Genomic DNA, 21232 nt, shown 5'->3' with positions numbered 1-21232 from the left:
AAAGAGATGAGTGCTATTAAAAACTAAAGGCAGGAACACTATTTGTTGTATAGACTGTAGTGGTTGTGGAGAGCAAAGACTCACCTAGAACGGGGTTTCCAAACCTTGGCACTATTGACTTTTGGGTCAGATAATTCTTTATTGTAAGGGGTTGTCCTGTGCACTTCAGGATGTTTAGAAGCATCCTTGGCCTCTGCCCAGAGATGCCAGTAGTGTTCCGCCCCTCCCAGACTGTGACAACCAGTAATGTCTCCAGACATTGCCAAATGTCCCCTGGAGGACAATCTCCCCCAGTGAAGAACCACTGGTCTAGAGCCACCTTATATATCAGCAATATTCACTACCTCAAATGGGATTCAAGAATCAAGAATCAAGCCTGTAAGAACTCTGTAAGATTTGTACAGGCCATCTAACCTAGCCATTTTCTTCCTGTGACTTAATGCCAGGGTGACTGCCCTTCTAATCCATCCCTACGCCCCATCCTCATTTACTCCCACCATCTTGATCTTCCCTTTAGAAATCCTATGAATAGCAACCTTTTACAGATTTGAACAATGAAAGTAAAAAGACTTAGAGGGACTTCCCTGGTGGCACAGCGGTTAAGAATCCGCCTGCCAATGCAGGGGACACAGGTTCGAGCCCTGGTCCGGGAAGATCTCACATGCCGCGGAGCAACTAAGCCCGTGCACCACAACTACTGAGCCTGCACTCTAGAGCCCGCGAGCCACAACTGCTGAGCCCACGTGCCACAACTACTGAAGCCCGTGCACCTAGAGCCCGTGCTCTGCAACAAGAAAAGCCACCGCAATGAGAAGCCCACGCACCGCAACGAAGAGTAGCCCCCGCTCGCCGCAACTAGAGAAAAGCCAGCGCACAGCAACAAAGACCCAACACAGCCAAATAAATAAATTTATTTTTTAAAAAAAGACTTAGAGAAATTTGGGGCCTGTGCAAAACATGTCTAGTCCAAAATCTCCCCTCCTTTCTTTACAATTTTAAAGGCAAAGAAGTTGAAAGCCAATGAGGTAAATTGCCATGTCCAAAGTCACTTGTCTGCTAAGCCGAGGGAAGATCTTAGTAAGAAGACTGGTCCTGGTCCAGGGACTTTCCCAAACCCCACCTCATTTGGGAAACCTTACAAGAATCTGAATCCTGACCACTATTTACCCTGGGCAAGCTGCTTGAGGACCTAATTCTTACAGTTGGTTCTGATTAAAGTCATGCCTGGCGTTACAGTAGGTTCTCCTTCAATGTCAACTATTATTGGGAGCCATTATTATTTTCTGTTTTCAACTTTCAACTTCACGTATTCAGTTACAGGTGGCTGTTAAGCAATTACTCAAAACACAACTCCCCTTTTCTCTATATGATTCATTACCATAGGCACATACATGTAGTAGCTCCTCACCAAAGTATTTTCCTTATTGAAAACAGCATTGAAATAAATGCGAAACCTTCAAATACTACATATCCTTTTGAAAAGTGACCCATCTTATGCAAAACCAAAAACCACACCATTTGGCCCAATTAAGCAACAATAAATTTGATTATGCCTCATGGGCTCCACTGGTGTTGACATACCAGAATGAAAAGATGCAGCCGTTGACAGTTTCTATAGCTGTGATTGCAAAACATTATCAACCTCCTCTCCTATGTCCACTCACTCATAATGGTTTATGACTGTCAAAACATTACTTCTTTGGACTAGAGTTTTCCATTGCTTCAAACCACAATATAGCATTTTATTCCTACAAATTTGGAAATATAAGCTCAATCTTTTTATTTTTTATTTTTAGAATAACCACTGGTGGGGGAGGAGTGCTTGCAGTGGTGGTACAGATATAGTTTCCATCCCTCCAAGCTCCAAAAGCCTCATGTCTTATTCGTTATCATATCCCCAACTGCTTGCTCTAGAAGCTCAAAAAACGGGTTTGCGGGCTTCCCTGGTGACGCAGTGGTTAAGAATCCGCCTGCCAAAGCAGGGGACACGGGTTCGAGCCCTGGTCCAGGAAGATCCCACATGCCGTGGAGCAACTAAGCCCGTGCACCACAACTACTGAGCCTGCGCTCTAGAGCCTGCGAGCCACAACTACTGAACCCATGTGCTACAACTACTGAAGCCCACATGCCTAGAGCCCATGCTCTGCAACAAGAGAAGCCACCACAATGAGAAGCCTGCTCAAGGAAGAGTAGCCCCCGCTTGCCGCAGCTAGAGAAAGCCCGCACACAGCAACGGAGACCCAACACAGCCAAAAAGAAATAAATAAAATAAATAAATTTATTTTTTTTAAAAAGTTATAAAAAAAAAAAAAAACGGGTTTGCTAGAGATACAAATCAGCTTTTCACAATGTAGTTTAAAGTGTGTCCGTGTTGGCTTCCAGTTTCCACTCACATACTGTGCAGAAGTGCAGCAGACCCTTCGTAAAGTTAGGTAAGGAAGAGACAAGAAATATATTTGCACGTCCTAACTGGATCCATTTGTATATGCCAATATTTGCAGCATGAATTTGCATGCCTCTAAGTGGTTGTAACTCACAAAGGAGATCCACTGTATTTCATGTTGTAAGATTTCCTTTTTATCACCCGTAATATGGAATGAGTCTTTGTTCATGCATGATTTACACTTAGTTTTCAATATTAAACATGTCATTTAATGTAAATTCAACACATATTAAATATGTATTCTATACTAAATATATTAAATATATAATATTTAATCATCTTAGCACATACATATTTATAATATGGTAGCATATGTTAAATATATAATGCAAATATCAAACATATAATTAATACTGAAATATTGAATATATATAGGATTAATTTGAATTAGAAGATTTTTTAAAATTTATTTATTTTATTTATTTATTTTTGGCTGCGTTGGGTCTTCATTGCTGTGCACAGTCTTTCTCTAGTTGCGGCGAGCGGGGGCTACTCTTTCTTGTGGTGCGCGGGCTTCTCATTGCGGTGGCTTCTCTTGTTGCGGAGCAGAGGCTCTAGGCGTGCAGGCTTCAGTAGTTGTGGCTCGCGGGCTCTAGAGCGCAGGCTCAGTAGTTGTGGCGCATGGGCTTAGTTGATCCGCGGCATGTGGGATCTTCCCGGACCAGAACCCGTATCCCCTGCATTAGCAGGTGGATTCTTAACCACTGCGCCACCAGGGAAGCCCTGAATTAGAAGATTCTTAATGGCTAAAACTATATTTAAAAATTTTCAGTGTTAACCCATCCCCCATCACAGTTTCCTATATACCACAGATGCTCATTTCTTGTTCGAATACTGTTTAGTCATGTGTGATATATAAATAAAGGTCACACACCTTATCTATATGTGCAAATTTAGACACAGTGAAAAAAAAAAATAATGAAATCCAAAATAGTTGCCTATAATAGGTGCCTCTCATTCTTGCTAGAAGTGCTGGATACAAAAGGGAAACTTTCAACATCTCTTTAGGATGTTTAACAGGCATCTCAGTAAACATGCCCCAAACTGAGCTCCTGCTTCCCTCTGCCCCCCTCCAGCCTGTTCTCCTTTGGTCTCCCCCATTGAACTCAGTAACTCCAGCCAGAATCCTCATTCCTTCCCTCCACCCTACATCCAGGCCATCACCAAGTCTTGCTATTTCTGCCAGCCATTGGTGAAACCCATACCACAGCTGAACCGAGACTGTAAAAAAGGCAAGAGGGTGCACAGAAGAAACGGCACCCAGTTGACCAGCATGACTCCACCTTCACTGCCAACTTCAAAAAGGGACTCTAATCTCGCTTTGTCTGCCACAACATCCTCCCTCCAATTCAGTCTTCACCCAATAGTCAGTTATTGTTTAACAAGTAAATTGTTTTTCTTGGCTTTTCATTGGGCTCAGGAGGAACAGAACTCTTTTCCGTGGTCATGAAGGGCCTACATACTATAGGACTCAGTTACCCCCATGACCTTACCCCGTGCCTCTCTGCTCCTTGCTCCCAGCAATGCAGCAACATCGGCCTCCTTTACGTCCTTCAATATGCCCAGCTTCTTCCAGCCTTAGGACCATCATAAATGCTACACCTTCTAGACCTTTTCTTCCATCAGACACCTTCAGCATCACATCCCTAGAGGAGCCATCTCGGACCACTCCAGCTCAGAGTCCCACCTTCTATTGTCTAGTACCTCTCAGTTCCTTCAGAGTACTGAATCCCATCTCCATCCCCAAAGAAAGTCCCATGAGGGCAGAGAACTTTTGTTCTCTACTGCATACCTAGTACCAGTATCTCGCACATAGCAGCTACTCAATAAATAACAGTTGAATCTGTGTCTATACCAAAAAAATAGGTCATTTCAATGTCTGGTTTAAACCAATTTAATTTATATTCATCTTTTTTTTCCAAGTATACCTATTTACTAGTTCTATATTTTGATAAGTTTTTCTAACTCATAAATAATTACCACTAGCTCCATCTACATAGTATATTGTTAAAAACAGGTCTAATTTAACATTTATATGCTACCCATTTTTAATGTCCTATTCAGTACATATGATAAGGAATAAAATGATTTGCAGAAAGTACTAGAAATATTAGTTGATTATTAGGTATACTGAGGATATTTTAAAATTTCTTGAATTGGACTTCCCTGGTGGTGCAGTGGTTGGGAGTCCGCCTGCCAACGAAGGGGACACGGGTTCGAGCCCTGGTCTGGGAAGATCCCACATGTCGCTGGAGCAACTAAGCCCGTGCGCCACAACTACTGAGCCTGAGCTCTAGAGCCCGTGAGCCACAACTACTGAGCCCGCGTGCCGCAACTACCCAAGCCCGCGTGCCTAGAGCCCACGCTCTGCAACGAGAAGCCACCACAATGAGATGCCCACGCACCACAACGAAGAGTAGCCCCCACTCGCCGCAACTAGAGAAAGCCCGCGCACAGCAACGAAGACCCAACGCAGCCCAAAAATAATAATAATAATAAATAAATAATAAATTTATTAATAAATAAATAAATAAAGCCAGGATCTTCATGATGTACCTTCAGGAGAATTTACATAATATTTTGTTGGTTTTGTTTGTTTGTTTACTACTAAGAACCTTCCTGGAATGTACACTCACCTTCAAGACCGATTCTAGGGTCCCCAAGCCTAGTATTCACAGGATTCCACCAGCCATTGAGGAAGTACCTTACAGAGCTATAGATCTAAAAATGGCAGGTAGACGCACAGAGGGAGCTGTACCTCCAAGACCAAAGAAATGCAATTTTGCCAAACCAAGGAAAATTGTGCAGAGGGAGAAAGTGAGGCAGGGGCTAGCAAACCAGTACGACAGATCAGAGAGGGGTTGTGCCAGTTGGTAAAGGCAGGGCTGAAGTTTTGTAAAAGGTTCTGGGGAAACATTAACAACTCAGACAAATACACTAGCGTTCGTTTCAGGCCAGGTCAAGGGAAAATACTTAACTGAGCCCTGCGATTGAGAAAAAAATCTAGATGGACTCCTGTAGCAGCAGTTGGCACTTGGCAAAATCTCAAAGGTCAAAAGAGACAGTTTAAAAAAAAAAACCACACACACACACACACACACACACACACACACGTTGTCTTGACAGTTACTTTCAGAACAATCATAAATTATAATTAAATGACAATAGAAAAAGTGATAAACAATATAGGAACGTGAGTGAGTCAAGCGCAATTATCTGTAGGGCATGCAATTCACAAGACTCTGTTCAAAACAGAGCTGTAAGTTTCAGATGGAAATCGCAGAAAGATTGCCAAAGAGGAGGCTTTGATTTGGAAACAGAGAAGTGCTGAAATGATTGCACCATCCCCACACTTAGCTGTGCCTTGCTCGTTACTTAGTCATCGGCCTCCATCAAGGGCTCGTGGTGGCACAGAAAATAATGAAACCAGAGAAACCAGAGAAAATATGGCAGCTTAACAGGAGAGGTCTGGGGGAAAAAAAATCATGCTTACTCAGAAAGATGTGTTTGTGGCTGTATTTTGAGTAGAACACACAAGTAGTACTACGCTTTCAGTCATACCCGTGCTGTGTAAAAGCCTGTGTTTTATTTATTTATTCGACAAGTATTTATGGAGTACCTACTCTGTGGCAGACCCTGCTTTAAGGTGCTTGGGATACATCAATAAATGAAGCAGACGTTCTAGTGGGGAAGAGACAGACAATGAGCCGTACAATCATATAGCACGGAAAGAGGTACCGTATGAAAAAATAGAGCAGGGTAGGGAGATAGAGAGTGCCAACAGGAAGGAGGAAGTGCTGTCTTAGACAAAAGGAGAAAGAGTAAAGACTTGGAGGAGGTGAAAAAGTGAACCGTGGATGTACTGGGGGAAGATGGTTGAGGGAGAGGGAGCAAAGACTGCAAAGGCCACGGGGGGCATGAAGCTGTGGCTAAAGCAAAGTGCTAACAGAGTCAGCGGTAGGAGGTGTGATTAAAGAGGTAATGGGACTAGAAAGGCAGTGCTTCATGTGGCTTTTGAGGGAGGCACAGAGGCTCTGGAAGGCTTTCAGCAGGGGATTGACATGATCTGACTTTGTTTTATGAGTCGCTCTGGATACTGAGTCAAGAACCAAGCATATGGGATAAAGGGCAAAGGTGGAAGCAGGGAGAACAGATAAGCAGACTGCAGTTCCCCTGACAATTTCACTGATCTCTAGCCAATGAGGAAAGGGCAAGACCCTTCACACATTACTAGGATGTGTGAAAACATGGGTGTTACCATTTGATTCAGAGTCTGTGGGCCTCCTACACGTCCCGCTGCGGGAGTGACTCCTAGGTTCCACTCTGGGAAGGATGCTGGGAGAATATTCTAAGATCCCTGCCTTCCCAGGCTTGGTCTCATCTGCTGGGAGTGATTGTCTATGAATATGGAGCCACTGCAGATACAAGGCACAAATTCCAGGGCTCATTAGTACCCTCGGAGTTAGTAGTTTCTGTTTACTCATTGGCAACTCTACATATAACTTGAGGTGCATCCTGGAACCCACAATGTAGGGCAAAGGGCCAAGGAGGCACCTGGGCCAAACTACTGTTTGCACCAGCTGGTTAGAGCTAGCTTGTTACAGGATTCCCTTTGCTCTGCAAATAGGATTTCACTGGAGGCAATTCTCTGAATACTTCTTCAGCCACCTGCCCTCCTTCCTCTTGTCTTTGCCTTAGCCAAGAGTATGCCAGCAGCCCCACTGGAAACACCACACCACTGTGGCTCACAGAGCTATATATTCACTTGGTATTGTTCTTCCTCAGTGGATCTCTTTGTTCACTCTCCCTAATTTTGAGAAAATGCACTTTTTCCTATAATTATCTAATAAATTCCTTCTAATTTTGACAAAATGCATTTTTCCCCTTCTCATAATTACCTAGTAACAAGTCTGGGCCTTTCAAAGGATGTTAAAGAGCAGAAAAAAGAGGTATAAACTTTTAAACAATGTGATGGGCACCTAAGCACTGCAACAATTCACCTCCTCCCTACCCTTGGCCTCCCCCATCCTGCCATGCTTTCAGAGGCTTAGCTGTGGAGAAGGCTTCCATTCTGGTTGCTTTCTGAGTTCACTACCTCTCCATCATATTCTATCCAACAATTTTTGCTAAAATGCTTGTGGAAAAAAGTAGAAGTCATCCAAATAAATATGATCCATAATACATGCCTATGGAATGCAAAAATGCTGTTATTTTAGATGGTAATGAATTTGGGCAAAGAAATTCTTATTTTATTTATTGAGCACTGAACTATAAAATAGGAACATTGAGGGATGCAAATGTTATTCAGACAAAAATCCTCCCTCTTAATTTCTGTTTGGCAGGGAAAACAGTATATGTACAAGTAGTAAGTGATATAAAATGCCATGAGAAGTGCACAGATAAGACACTGTGGCAGTTCTGAGAAAGTCTCATACTGTGATTATGATTATGACCAGTTAACACTAACCAACAAAAGTCATAATAGGACCTACTTAAGTTTGCTGTATTGTATTAAGTTCTTTTACACAAAATATTTCTACTTTGCATTAGCCATTTCCAGAATCTGTATTCTGTTTTCAGCAAGACACTTGCCAGTCTCTCTCTTGACAGATATAATAGCATCATTCTTTTTGCTTCTAATCAACATCATATAGCTCTCTGAGAGAAAAGAAAAAGGCACCTTGGTGATTCTAAGTTACATTTTCTCCATACAACTAAGATATAAAAACCAAAAGAAACTTGCAAAAATAGTGCCTGCCTATAATGGCAATGGCACTTGGTCAAAAGGAGTGATCTTAGGAAGAGAATCCTGGATTTCAACCAGCAGAAGAGGTCATGAAAAGGAGTAGGGTAGTGAGATAAGAATTCAAACACAGAAAGACATCCAAACATGACGTATATCATGTTGACTATGTACCATATCATACTGACTACACACCAGGCACTGTTCCAAGCCCTGTTTACACAGTAGATTAATTTATTTAATCCTTGTAACAACCTTGTGAGGTAGGCATTTCACAGTTGGGGAAACTGAGTCACAGAGAGATTTAGGTAACCTACTTACAGCCCATACGTGGCCAAGCCAGGATTTGAACCAAGGTAGACTGTGTTCTTAGCCACTTCCCCATGGAGTTTAAATTTAATGTGAATGGTCATCCTTTTCCCCCAGGTTGTCATTTCCACTCCGGCTAGCTACCTTTTCTTTCCCTCCACGTGACCAAATTTTGCTGACTACCCCCAGAACAAACTAGCCCACAGAGCCAAGTCCTCTTCTGCATCAGTATGCTGCAGCTTTTGCCTTTTATAATCTAACTAAATTCCAACGTAAATTCTCAACCACTACATTCTTCCCTGGGAAAGTCTAAAATAAAATAGTAAGATCATCTGCATGGAGAAATATATCATAGATATTAGCTGGTAGAATAAAAATAACAGCAACAGAAAAAACAGCAGGCCATTGAATTTTCTGTTAATAATAAGTTGCATGCAGTGCCCCACTGAGTTTTCTGTGTCACCAAATCCTCCCAGTTGTTACACAAAGGCAACTTTGTCTTGAGAAGGCTACTGAGAAGATGGGCTTAATCTTGGCAAGGGCTTGGTGTACCAAGAACCATGTTATTATTTTTAAAAACAAATGACAGCAAACAAAAAGAAATATTATTTAAGCTGTCTTTTCAAAAGGCACAGTGCTATCATCATCATGGACACGGATCCCTACTTTCAGAAACATGAATATTTTACTTGAGCTCAAAAGGCCCAAATACACATTTTCAGAATGGCAATCAAATTGACCTAAGAGAATTAACATCTGAAAAAAATCTTATTCACTCTATTAAATACTTCTTTTTTTCTTTTGTCATGATGTATAATGCTTAAAATGATTGAGCCAGATCTCAGTGCTCTGAAAGGTAAATATTTTTTATTATAATTTTTACAGGCTGTCATTTCCTTGGTCAGGTAGAAGTGTCCTGTTCCTGTTTCAGCTACACAATGCCCCACATTTATTGCACATCCACCCATTGCCCATTGTTATGTATAGTTAACTCTTGCTCACTCACATGTGGATTATCCATTGCTTCTAAGATCAGGTTGTTTTTTTCCCCAGTAGGTGGAAACTCAAGGAATATGAGCAAAATTGACTATTAGACAAAGCAAAGCATAATCAGGAGGCAAACGCTGTCAGCAAATCCCCTTTCATCAACATACACCCACCTACTATGGTCTTGGCACTGGGCCGCCATGTTCCTAAGAACCACAAACATACAGTATTCCCAAAGACAAATATCATGATTTGAGGTCGGCGATTGTTTTCCTGATTAATGTAAATGGCTGTAGTTTTAAGTATACATTTTGCACTACCCGGAATCTGCTGAGACCAAAGGATTGATATTTTCTCAAAATCACAAAGGGTTTTTCAGGGTTACACCAGCCCTTTGTCTTCTGATGTCATCTCTCTTAAGTGGCCTTCAGAAAGGCAGATTGTTCTTTTGATTTCTAAAATGACCCCACTCTTAAAACCTGATAGGGTTTACCAAAAAGAGAAACTATAAAATATAGTCGAGCATTTCTATCATAGTATCAGTTTCCTCATGTTTTGTATTTTACAGACATATAAACTGTTTACATCTAAACACACCCACAAATCACTTTTGCATAAACTAAGTTCCTAAGATGACAAAAACTCAACATCCACAATGAAAAAGAATGCTCGTAGTATATACCTAAATTACATAAACTAAGTTGTGATTTTTTTTTTCAGGTGTCCTTAAACCACTGCAGAAAGTAGAGGAAAGGCAGAGTGGAGCGTAGTTGAAAGAAAGGCTTGTGCCTTTTGTAATCGGTTTACTTTGGGTTGTACCTAGAGATGACATCCTGAACTCGTTCAGATGAGCCACCTATTGCAGTGCACTAGGAGCATTTGAATTACAAAAAGGGGGTGAGCCTCAAATTCCTACAGTTGCCAGTTCACCTGCAATAGTTGGAGGGCATCGATAATCTCCATGTGAGCTTTCGGGTGAACACATTACTTAACAGGGTTTGGAGCTCACCTGTTTCTTGGCATTTTATTCCTCCAGACACTCTCTCCCCTTCTACTTTCACTGGAAAATTCCTTCCTTGCCCCCTTTTCCGGGCAAAAAGTAAAGAGGTTCTGAAAAGAGGGGGTACACTGACTTCAAGGGAAGGATATCCTTTCCCTCTGCCTCCTTTCCCCCATACAGAGGCTGACAGAATAGAAGGGGAGGCAAATATGAAAGGAGAAGAAACAATCAGAAAGCAAGCTCAGACCATCCCAGGAGCGTTTTACTGACAAGATGATTCAGGACCACACACAAAAAGTGGCAGGGTGCCATTTCCCCCTAAATCCCTCCGTATGAGACGTTTTGAACAACTTGAGGTGGCAGTTGAACAATTACTTATTATCATTTCTATGCTAGTTCTTCTCTGGAGTTTCTAAAGGCCTTCTATCTCATAACCCAAGTCATCCCTGCATTGCCATTATTGAAAATCTTTTTCCAGTTGTCCTTTGAAACAATTGCTCTGAGCAGGTGGTTGTTTTGACTAACACACACGTCTTACAATATTAAACCAGAAAATCAACATCGTCATAAGACACAGAGACTGCTCCCAAGAGGAAAAATATATCTCTTAATAAGGCCAGTAGCTGAAACGTTCCAATATAACCTTTAACTTAGAATCATTCCGACAAACACTTTTTAAACTGCATTTACATATTCATTGTAATTTCACAAACGTGTGGCACACAAATTCTAGATTCATGCAAAATCTATCCTTTTTCTAAGTCTTATGAATCCCAAACTTAAGTCCTCTTCAGAGTAAGTTTTTTCTAGGATTATGCGTCCTCTGGGAAAACTGAATCACAGTTTCACTTGAACCTCGGTCCAACTTTGAGGAGACCTCCCTCCCCCCCACCAGCACCCATGTATCCAGTCCTGAAAAATCAGAAGGGACTTGAAATGTGGAGATGGGAACCTGTCTGAAACAGGCAAATACTTTCCTACAGCAGTCAAAGCTCAATCATCTGGGACGTGATTTATTTTTAATCAACAGATCAGGAGTAGAATTTGGAAAGCAAATTCATTTTGTAAGAAAATAACTTCATCTACATTAACCTTCTAATCTTTGTTTAAATTACTGAGAACAGGTTCTGTTACTAGTAAACCAAAGAGAACAGTCTAATCTGAATGCTCTTATCATGTGAGGGAAAAAAATGGGAGTAGTCCTAAACACTAGTCAGAGCAAGAGCAAGTACTGAAGACACGTGTCCAGAAGCATATAGTTTCCTTGCTTCCTATCTTGATTTCATCCTCAGCGTCACCAACTGTTTTGGGCAAAATTTACTCTACAGCAGCACAGGTAGGGAATCAAAAATACACTGGCAATTAAAACTATAGAGATTGGAGTAAAGTGATGATGCCGAGTTTTCAATCTTACAAATTTCTGAAAACTCAAAAACTAACAGAAAGATAATAAATCTTCAAAATTTGATTCATTTTCAGCATATGTTCACAAAAGATTCTTGAGCAGCATTTAAGTGTAGCCTAGTCAGGTAAAGAAGCATGGCAGAGTTAGGCTGGGAGACTGGTTTTTGTCAGTTTATTTCTTCCTTTAACAAATATTGAAGTAATGAGCTGGGCTCTTGTGAAATGTCTGATTCCTCATTCTCTCTGTGTGCAGTAATTAAGTCAAAGAGGCCAATGGTATGTATTGGGCTGGCCAAAAAGTTCGCTCGGGTTTTTCCATACCATGTTACGGAAAAGTCCGAATGAACTTCTTGGCCAGCCCAATGTATTAGAACAAGGTGAAGGGTAAGGTAGACAAGAAAGGATACAAAAACCCAAATTTCTTTCTTTCCTTCCTCCTGTTTCCATTTCAGACTGGTTTAGTTTTGTTTCCCTCCAAGATTTCATATCCTCAATCTGACAAGGATTATGGTTTAAATTAATAGCAACACAAACTCCTGCAAAATGCTATCTCATTGCCCTGACTGGGTACTTGGCTTTGTCTTTGTCTAGAGGTTGTGTTTTACTCTGCTGACAACCTTTCACTCTTTAGGACTGGCACCTGCAATTCTCAGACGCTCTTGGTCTAAATTGCAATGGTCCTTCAAACTGTGGTAACCTCTTCATGTTTGTGTTGTCAACCCTTTGCTTTCTCTGCCCTAAAAAATTCGTGTGACTCCAGCATTACAAGTTTGAAAGAACACATTTCTAACCTACATTCATGCTAAAGAAAACTGAGTGAGCCATTACAACGCCACTAGAAAAAAGTTGCTTGACTTTTCGTTCAAATCAGTACAGCCTATGGGTGCGTACCTGGAGGACACTATCTCTGATTAGCTTTCAAGAAAGAAGCCTCATCCCCAGATGCCTTGGGACAGTACCCAAGAGTATATGAACTTTTACCTAAATAAAAAAATGAATCACTTATTTGAAAAATTCCACTTCATTTATTTTAACTGATTTCTTAAATATCCGGTGACTGATTTGTCAGCTGTCTGAGTTCATCAACTCTACGCTTCTATGCGGACTGAATTTTTAACTTTAAACAACTAAGCCTGTACTCAGTGTTACCTTGGGAGGTAAATGAGTACAAGAAGACATCACACGCCCCAGCAACCCTCCCCCACCCCCGCCTTACCACTCACTTAAGCGAGACGGCTGTCATAAAGGTTTCCTCAATCTCACTTTAATAATCTGAGTCTAAAAAGTCACCTGTGCCTCTGGACGGCCCAATCGTATGCTTTCAAGAGCGAAAAAAAAAAAGTCTTTTTCTTGTATGGAAAAGGTTTCATCACCAGAGGAAACGAGGGAGCTGACTGTATATGATTTTCTGCTTTTCCAGAAGCTGACGCTTTTAAAATCTTTTTATAAACCATTGCTTTCCCATTAAATATACCAGAGTCGGAAGGGGGGATGGTAGAATGAGGGGAGACAAGGGCTAAAAAGAGAAGAAAACAAGATTTCAAAATTAGGACCCAAATGGAAGATTAAGGGACAGTAGTTAGGATTGCCCAAAGCTACCTTACCTTTGTTATGTATTTGCAGTCGCCCACTTCAGAAATTAACACCATTCACAGCCCGGTAGCAATTTACAGAGCTAGGAAGTAACCTACAACATCTTCTCGGCCTCCCTCTTTTTAATGTAAAACCAAAATAAGGAGTGTCCAGCTACTCCCTACCGCGCCGCTTAAAGCAACAGATCTTTTGAGCCTTAACTCCCAGGCTCTGGGAATTCCAGTTTGTCAGAATTTCTTAACCTTGGAAACCTGCAGAGAGAAACTCTCTACGAGGAAAACTCCCTGAGCCCCGGCTTCTCACTGTCCCAAACTGCACATTCCAAAGTGGGAAGCAGGAGCGATAACCAGAAGGCAGCTCTCTGGGGCTAAATTCCTGGCGGGAGCGTGAACTTGAAAGCGCGGCGATTCCACTGGCAGAGCGGCGTCGGAGCCTCACCCGGGGGAGACCGGCGGCCCAGGGAGCCCTGCTGCGTCCGGCGCTGCGCGCGAGGAGCGCTCAGAGTCTCGGCTCCAGCTCTTCCCTGTTCCCTCCCCCCTCCTCCCTCTGCCCTCCCCCAGCCGAGGCTCTGCGCCTCACAGTAGCAAGGTTGTCTCTCGTCTACTCCCTTCCCTTAAACTCACCAAACCAGATTTTTACTCCCAGCACCGGCAACTTCCCGTAAATCTGCATTGAAATTTTATCCTGCTCGCTGAGCCTTCGCTGGCTGAAGGCCAGTGCAACATTCCTGTTGTTTTAGGAGGGCAGATACCTTTGCTGAAGGTTAAAAAAAAAAAAAAAAATCTTGTCCTGACTGGGAGAGATTTGGGGACTTCACCTCACAGACTGCTCTCCCCGCTCAAAAAGTCACATCCATTTCAGACAGCCAGAAACAGCCCCAGAAGTGGCACCTGCTCCACCTGAGGACATCTGTCTGAATCAGACGTCTGGCCCCTTTGGGCTGTTGAGGGAACCCAAGCAGAACCACGTTTGAGGAATAAGGAACCAGCTGTTGAATCACGAGCCGATCAGTACACCCCACCCCCGTTCTTCCCCCCTAGTAAAGAAGTCGTTTGACCAGGTAGGATCACCGCGAGCTCGGCGGAGGGCCTGAAGACGGGAGAACCTCCCAGAGTGTCCTTACCTGAGGCAGAGCACCGCTTGGATGAGCACGGGGAGGAACGTCACGCGGACCAAGCCCTGACCTTTGCCGGGGCCTTCACAGCAGGGCCTGGGGCCTGGGCGCTGCTCGTTCAGAAGTGGCTCATTTTAATGCGCTCTGACCTAAAGTTGCAGCTGGCTTCTAGAAACGGAACAAAAAACACTGCATTTAAAAACAGCAGCGGAGCCCTCCCTTCACCTTGCCTGATCTCTGGGTAGTTAGTTCTAACTCCCACCCCATCCCCGTCGCAAAGAAATCCGCAATCTGTGCCCCACCCCTTCGCATTACCTGTTTATACAAGAGTTAAGGAGCCTCACGCATTTCAATTGAGCGCTAAGCCTGTTTGTAGGCGCGTAATCGGCCAACAGGAATCGAATTCTGTGACTAAACAAACTAGAAGAGGAAGCAGGCACCACCAGGAACCTAAAACGGAGTTGTGATTTCGGGTTGCAATGTCATTCAACTGAGAAAAAAAAAAAAAAAAAAGTGCTGCTTCTCACTGGGCTGCTTTAGTGAAGGAATACTCCAAAATTTTTTTTTTGCGGGTTAAATTAGTTAATACATACAAAAAGCTTAGAACAGTGCCTGGCACATTGTGTTAGCTGCCACTGTATATTTTTAAATTATTATTATTATTTGTACTATGGCTTTTTTGTGAAGAGGAGAGGTCCTGATCGGAGAAGTGGGCTCTTGATCCAGCATTGCCACTCACTAGCTGTAAGGCTTTGAGCCAGTGTTTTTGTTTTTGTTGTTTTTGTTGTTTTTTTAACTTCTCCCAGCCTCTGTTTCTGGAAGATTCTAACGATGAGATTTTTGCAGTTTACATTCATTGTGGACAGTCTTGAATGTGATGGAAAATAAAGGTCCTGTAAAATAGTGTTCAGATGATTTCCATCTCACTTAAAAGTTGCAAGATTGACAAGATACATGAAAATAAATCGGCCTGTACACTCCATGAAGTTCACTAACAGAGAGGAAACTCAGGACCCTGCAATCTACCATGGATGTGTGCTTCATTCTAATTTGGATTTAGGCACTTAATTTACTGTCTGACCCTGGGAGAGTTACTTATCCTATTCAGTTAAAAGCCAATGCTGGACAAATAATGGTCATTGCCATTTGAAAATCAGTGTGAAATTGGGAGAAATAATTTTCAAACTCATAAATATTCGAAAGTGATTATTGAAGGCTAAGATGTGATCAGTGCTGACACCCTTTTGCCTCCACTTAACTTCACTCTTAAAGAAAGAAATCATAGTCCCTTTACATGAATGAGGCTCTTTGTACTTTGTTGTGCACTTTCACCCACCTCATCTCATCTGATCCTACAGTTCTATCCTATGAAGTACTTTACCCCCATTTTGCAGACTGAAGGCACTGAGGTCAATTAGTGCAAGTTTTCCCTGAGTGGTGAGGCTGGGGTTGTTCGCAGTTCTAGTTAAATCTAAAAGCAGCATTTGCCACCTTTTGGAAAAAATGATTCCTTAAAACCAGCAAAGAATTCTGAAAGCTTTTAAATCCCTTTGATTTTTTATCTTTCTATGGTGCAAGGCATAACAGATCAATTAAACATTTTCTGAGTTTTAGATTCATTCCTTGTCAGTATGTAAGCCAGAGTGAAGCATGAAGATAAGAGAACTCTCCGAGGTTCTCTCACAGTATCTAAGCTGCCAGGCATGCACAAGGGCTCCACAACCGCAAGACAACTTAAAAACTCCAACTCCACATGAGCTTGAATTTTTCTTTTCTTTTCCAGAAATATCTGGATTGTGGCCTTGAGAGCCTCCCAGTGTCAGGGACCCTCTGAGTTAAAGAATTCAAGAGGGGACATTCTCAGGCTCACAGATTTTTCCACCTCAGAACATGTATTTCTACAGAAAGAACTGGGCCAAACCTGGGGAAAAACGACCAGGAATAATACAGTGAGTTTGAAAGTGTGGAGATCAGTGACTGCAGGTGAACTGAAGCTGGAGTCAAGGAAGATGGCCCTGGAAGCAAGTCCTTATGGCAGTTCTGAGTTGGTTACTTTCTCTCAAATGTTTCCTGACACTTCTGCTCTTTCTTTCTCAGTTTAGTACACTGCCACCTATTAAGTGGGTATAATTCTTATTCCTAACTACTTCCCACTGCTATCCCTAGGAACGTACAGAAAACAAAACGGATTTTTTCAGTGGCAGTCTATGGCAAAAGAAATGTAAACTTTCATTATTAATTCTTTGTGGCTGACCTTGATGTCTGTTCTTCGTCTTTACTATTACTATTATAATCATTATCATCATCATCATCATCATCATCATTTTAATTCTCAGGCAAACCCCATAATCCTGCGGCATTTGAGTTCTGCAGACCCCTGCTTTTGCTTTCCGCTTTCTTCTTTCCCTTCTGCCTAAAAGGCAGAGTGCTAGAGTGGATGCAAATAGCATGGAGATTGTTTTCCTGTAACTGTGAGTTTGAATCTAAATTTTACCTCTTAGCTATGTGATGCTGGGCAGATTGCTTAACTGAGCTGAGCTTCAGTTTCTTCATTTATAAAATAATAACATCTTCCTCTCTGGATTTCTATAAGAGTGAAATGAGAGGTGAAGTCTCATTATGATTCCTGGCACATAGTAGGTATTCCAGAAGTGGTATTTCCTTTTGTACCTGGAAAAAACCTACTCCACAGCTCACAAAGAACTGTGTTTCACATATTTAAGGTCAAATAACACTAGTGCAAGGCACCCTCATTAATAGGGGCAAGCCTCAGACCTTTGTAGAGAACCACCGTACAATAATAACCACGCATCTACATAGAATTTCCAATGATGATGTATTGTCATCTTTGGTCATCACAACAGTGTATGTATGGGTAAGTCACAAATCATTTGTATCACCCCACTGCTCAGATTAGGAAACTGAGGTTATCAAGAGTTGCTCCAAGGTGCTGGTAAATAGCAGAGCCAAAGTTTTTGTTTCAGGTTTTTGGGGTTTTTTTTTTAACTGCTTTTCACTATTCCTATTGCTAGAACTATGATTACTCTATTCCTATACCCAGTTAGGGAACAGAATCAAGGAGTTCCAAACAATTATTTTAGCTCCTAGTTGTGGGGAGAGGACCAGGAAATTCTAGCCAGAGTTTCCAGACACTTCTCACTTTGGAGGCATGGAAACCCGCAAAGAACCCCATCCAAGATCCCTATGAAAGTGAGGCATACTGACCCTATGCAGTATGCTTCCAATTCTATAACAAACAGAAGGGCATCAAGATAAAGAGCTCAGGCTTGATGTCAATAAGACCGAAGTTTGCATCCTGGCAGTTGTGGGGAGCGTTACCTAACTCTCTGAGCCTCAGTTTGCGGCTGATGCAATACCTAACTGTGGGGTCATCATGAAGATTAAATGAGGTGATACACATAAAAACACAGTGCTCGACACACTCTAAGTTTCAACACGTTATTTTTTTTTAAGACCAAAGACTATGCACTAAAATGGTACATGTGAGGCCTAAATGAGGCATGTAACAAATAAGTGCAAAGAGCTTAGAATAATGCCCGGCACATAGTAATTGCTGTATAACTGTTTGCTATTATTACTGTTATAATCATTTCCCTATATAACAATTCCTTGTACCAGTGGTTATATGATAAGCAGTTGACTTTTGTGGGGAGGGGAGCTTTTATTGTTTATTTCTCATGGGAGCTGATCTTACAAAGCGAAAAAGGCAAATATCTTCTCAATGGATTTACTTTCCACCCGTTTCCCTCATTCCTCCTAATTTTACCTAAAACAGAAAACTTATTGGTAGATGGGATAAAATCACCAATCTGAACCCAAGCTTTCTGTTGAGGCTGTTGATATTTTGCCCAACAGAAATTATTCGGAAAAGAAACCCTATTATAATCTAAAAAATGCAACTCGACCCAAAGAGACCTCTCATCCCCACAGTTTCCACAGCTTCTCATTTCCTCACGTGGTGGCCACTAACTACCCATAGAAGCCTTTTTTAAAGAAATCTTTTATTTTTAAATGTTTATAGTAAGTCCCCAGTGGATCTAAAGTGTGCAAATTTAAGACATGTTATTTCTGGGCACACTTTAACCCAAAGAATTTAGCGCAGTGACTAACCCTAGAATGCAGTCGTCAGCCCATGGGTCGAAAGATGAGGGAGGGCAGTGTGAACTCCATCGGAAGGGCGTCTGGGTTTGTGGTTTCCATGCCACACCATAGGAGGGCCCCTAACTGAATTTTAAAAATGCACTGAGTTCACAGAAAAGGGAATTAAGTATAGCAGGGGTTCACTTCGAACATTAATCTCAGAAGCCAAATCCTTCATTTTGAGAAAGGCCTTTAATACAAGAAGTCCCTTGACCTCCGTTCTTCCTGCACAAATAGCTCTGCCAAAGCCCGCCTATTTAGGCTGCAGGCTTTACCCGCCTCACCCGCCTGCTGAGATAGAAGAAGCCCTAATGTAAATTACAGGCCCTTAAAGGCCCACTCGAGACCAAGACATGGTTTTGTTATGGCAACAAATGTCGTTAATTCCTTTATATCCCTTTAAGGCTTATTCCCCATCAGAGAAGACCTCCAGATTTCTTTTTATTTTGTAATGAAAGACAGCCTCACATAAGAAGCTCAATCATTCAGCAATAACTTATTAAAAAAGATTGTCAACATAAAATTACTAACATTTATTAAGTGCTTACTACAGAGTATTTGCCAGATGCTGTGTTAAGCACTTTACATGTTTTAACTATTTAATACCCACAACAACCCCTGGAGACAGTTGTACCCATTTTATAGATGAAGAGACCAATGCACAGGACAGATGACAATGCTGAGATCCCACAACTAGAAAATGGCAGAGCTGGGGTTTAACCCAGGCAGTCTGGCTCCTTAGCCTGTGACCCTAACCACTACACTCTACAGCCTCAGAAAAGATTCTATACTGTCTATGATTATATTATATATGGGCGTGTGTACTCTAGTAGCAGTAGTACCAGTGTAAAGACAGTGCCTGGCACACAGGAAGCACTCAGAAAATGTTTGTTGAATGAATGAGTGAATGTGGATATACATTTGAGTGTTTTGATATCAATTTGTAGAAGTGTGTGTCAAGGAAGGTAGGGTTTAGCTCATCTAGGATCTGAGGTTTAGGGTCACATTGGCGAGTGAATACAAAGTGTGTTGTCCAAAATATGAATAAGGTTTTAATTTGACATACACTGTAGGGGATGAGTATTTTTTTTTTATAAATTTATAGATTTATTTATTTATTTATTTTTGGCTGCGTTGGGTCTTCGTTGTTGCACGCGGGCTTTCTCTAGTTGCGGCGAGTGCGGGCTACTCTTCATTGCGGTGTGCAGGCTTGTCCTTGTGGTGGCTTCTCTTGTTGCGGAGCAGGGGCTCTAGGCATGCAGGCTTCAGTAGTTGTGGCATGCGGCCTTCAGCAGTTGTGGCACGCGGGCTTCAGTTGTTGTGGCTCACGGGCTGTAGAGTGCAGGCTCAGTAGTTGTGGCACGTGGGCTTAGTTGCTCCGTGGCTTGTGGGATCTTCCCGGACCAGGGCTCGAACCCGTGTCCCCTGCATTGGCAGGCGGATTCTTAACCACTGTGCCACCAGGGAAGTCCGGGGATGAGTATTTTACACGACAGAATTCATTTCCGGTATGGCCAAATTTACTGACCATAAAAGCCACATAAAAATAATGTGAATATTCTCACCTTTGCTTCTATTGTTTCTCTACTTACACTATCCTTGTATACACCTTCCATCCATCCATCACCGGTATAAGCATAGTGTTACAGTGTGGAGCCAGATACCTGAGTCTGAATCCTGTGTCTGCCACTTACCAACTGTGTGACTGTGGGCAAATAACTTAACCATCCCGGGTCTTTAGGCTCCTTACCAGTATCTTCACCATTAAGAGTATTGGGAAGTTTCCGTGTGTTACTGTAAGTGGGGTGCTGGGAAGAGCACCAGACCATAATAAGCCCAATGTAAGTATTTCCTGTTATGATTCATCATCCAACTGTCTACCTATTGTTTTATCCAACCAATATTTATCAAGCATCTATTATGTGTTAGGTTCTGTGCATCATGCTGAATAAAGAAAAATAAATGAGATAAGGTCCCTATCTTCAAGGAATTTAGACTCTATGGCAACAGGTAAGCAACCAGCCAATGGCCTTACAGTGTGTAACCCCAGGAAGTTCATGGCAGTCTAACTTAGGCTTTAGGGGTCGACTAAGAGAGATGATGTCAGTACTGAGAGGCCTGTAGGTTGCTTAGGAGTTGACAGGTAAAGAAGTTGAGAAATGTATTTCAGGAGAGTGAAAACCACCCCAGAACAAGAGAGATGGTGGATTCAGGGGTTTGAGACAAGGAGCTCTCTATAGCTAGAGGGTTGGATGACAGTAGTATAAAATGAAATTGAGAGATAGACCAGTTCATGAGAACTAACTGTTATGCTAAGGAGTTCAGAAGGGCTTTGAAAAGGGAGTGCAGAGATCAAATTGGCATACCTGTTGGAGGCTAGACTAGAGGCAAAGCACATGGAGAAGAGAGGATTAAGGATATATTTAGGAGGTAAGAGTCATGGGGCTTAGTGACTGATCAGTTATTGGAGGTGAGTTA

At 42.1% G+C, this 21232-nt stretch overlaps 1 protein-coding gene across 4 annotated transcripts in view; it reads right to left on the bottom strand.

The window, feature by feature from the left end:
* Positions 1-21232, bottom strand: part of RBM47 (RNA binding motif protein 47) — a 273505-nt gene that overhangs the window by 150911 nt on the left and 101362 nt on the right. For 2 of the 4 annotated variants that reach the window (XM_082464228.1, XM_082464227.1), the window contains exon 3: positions 14603-14761. The gene's annotated coding sequence lies outside the window, so the exon portion shown is untranslated. Of the gene's footprint in view, positions 1-13490; positions 14031-14602; positions 14762-14908; positions 15017-21232 lie in introns of those variants that run through there. The other 2 variants (XM_082464229.1, XM_082464230.1) reach the window with 2 other exon arrangements.

Source organism: Balaenoptera physalus, assembly GCF_965194825.1.
Source record: "Balaenoptera physalus genome assembly, chromosome: 5".
In the NCBI taxonomy this organism is placed as follows: Eukaryota; Metazoa; Chordata; class Mammalia; order Artiodactyla; family Balaenopteridae; genus Balaenoptera; species Balaenoptera physalus.
This window is presented reverse-complemented; position numbering and strand designations above follow the sequence as displayed.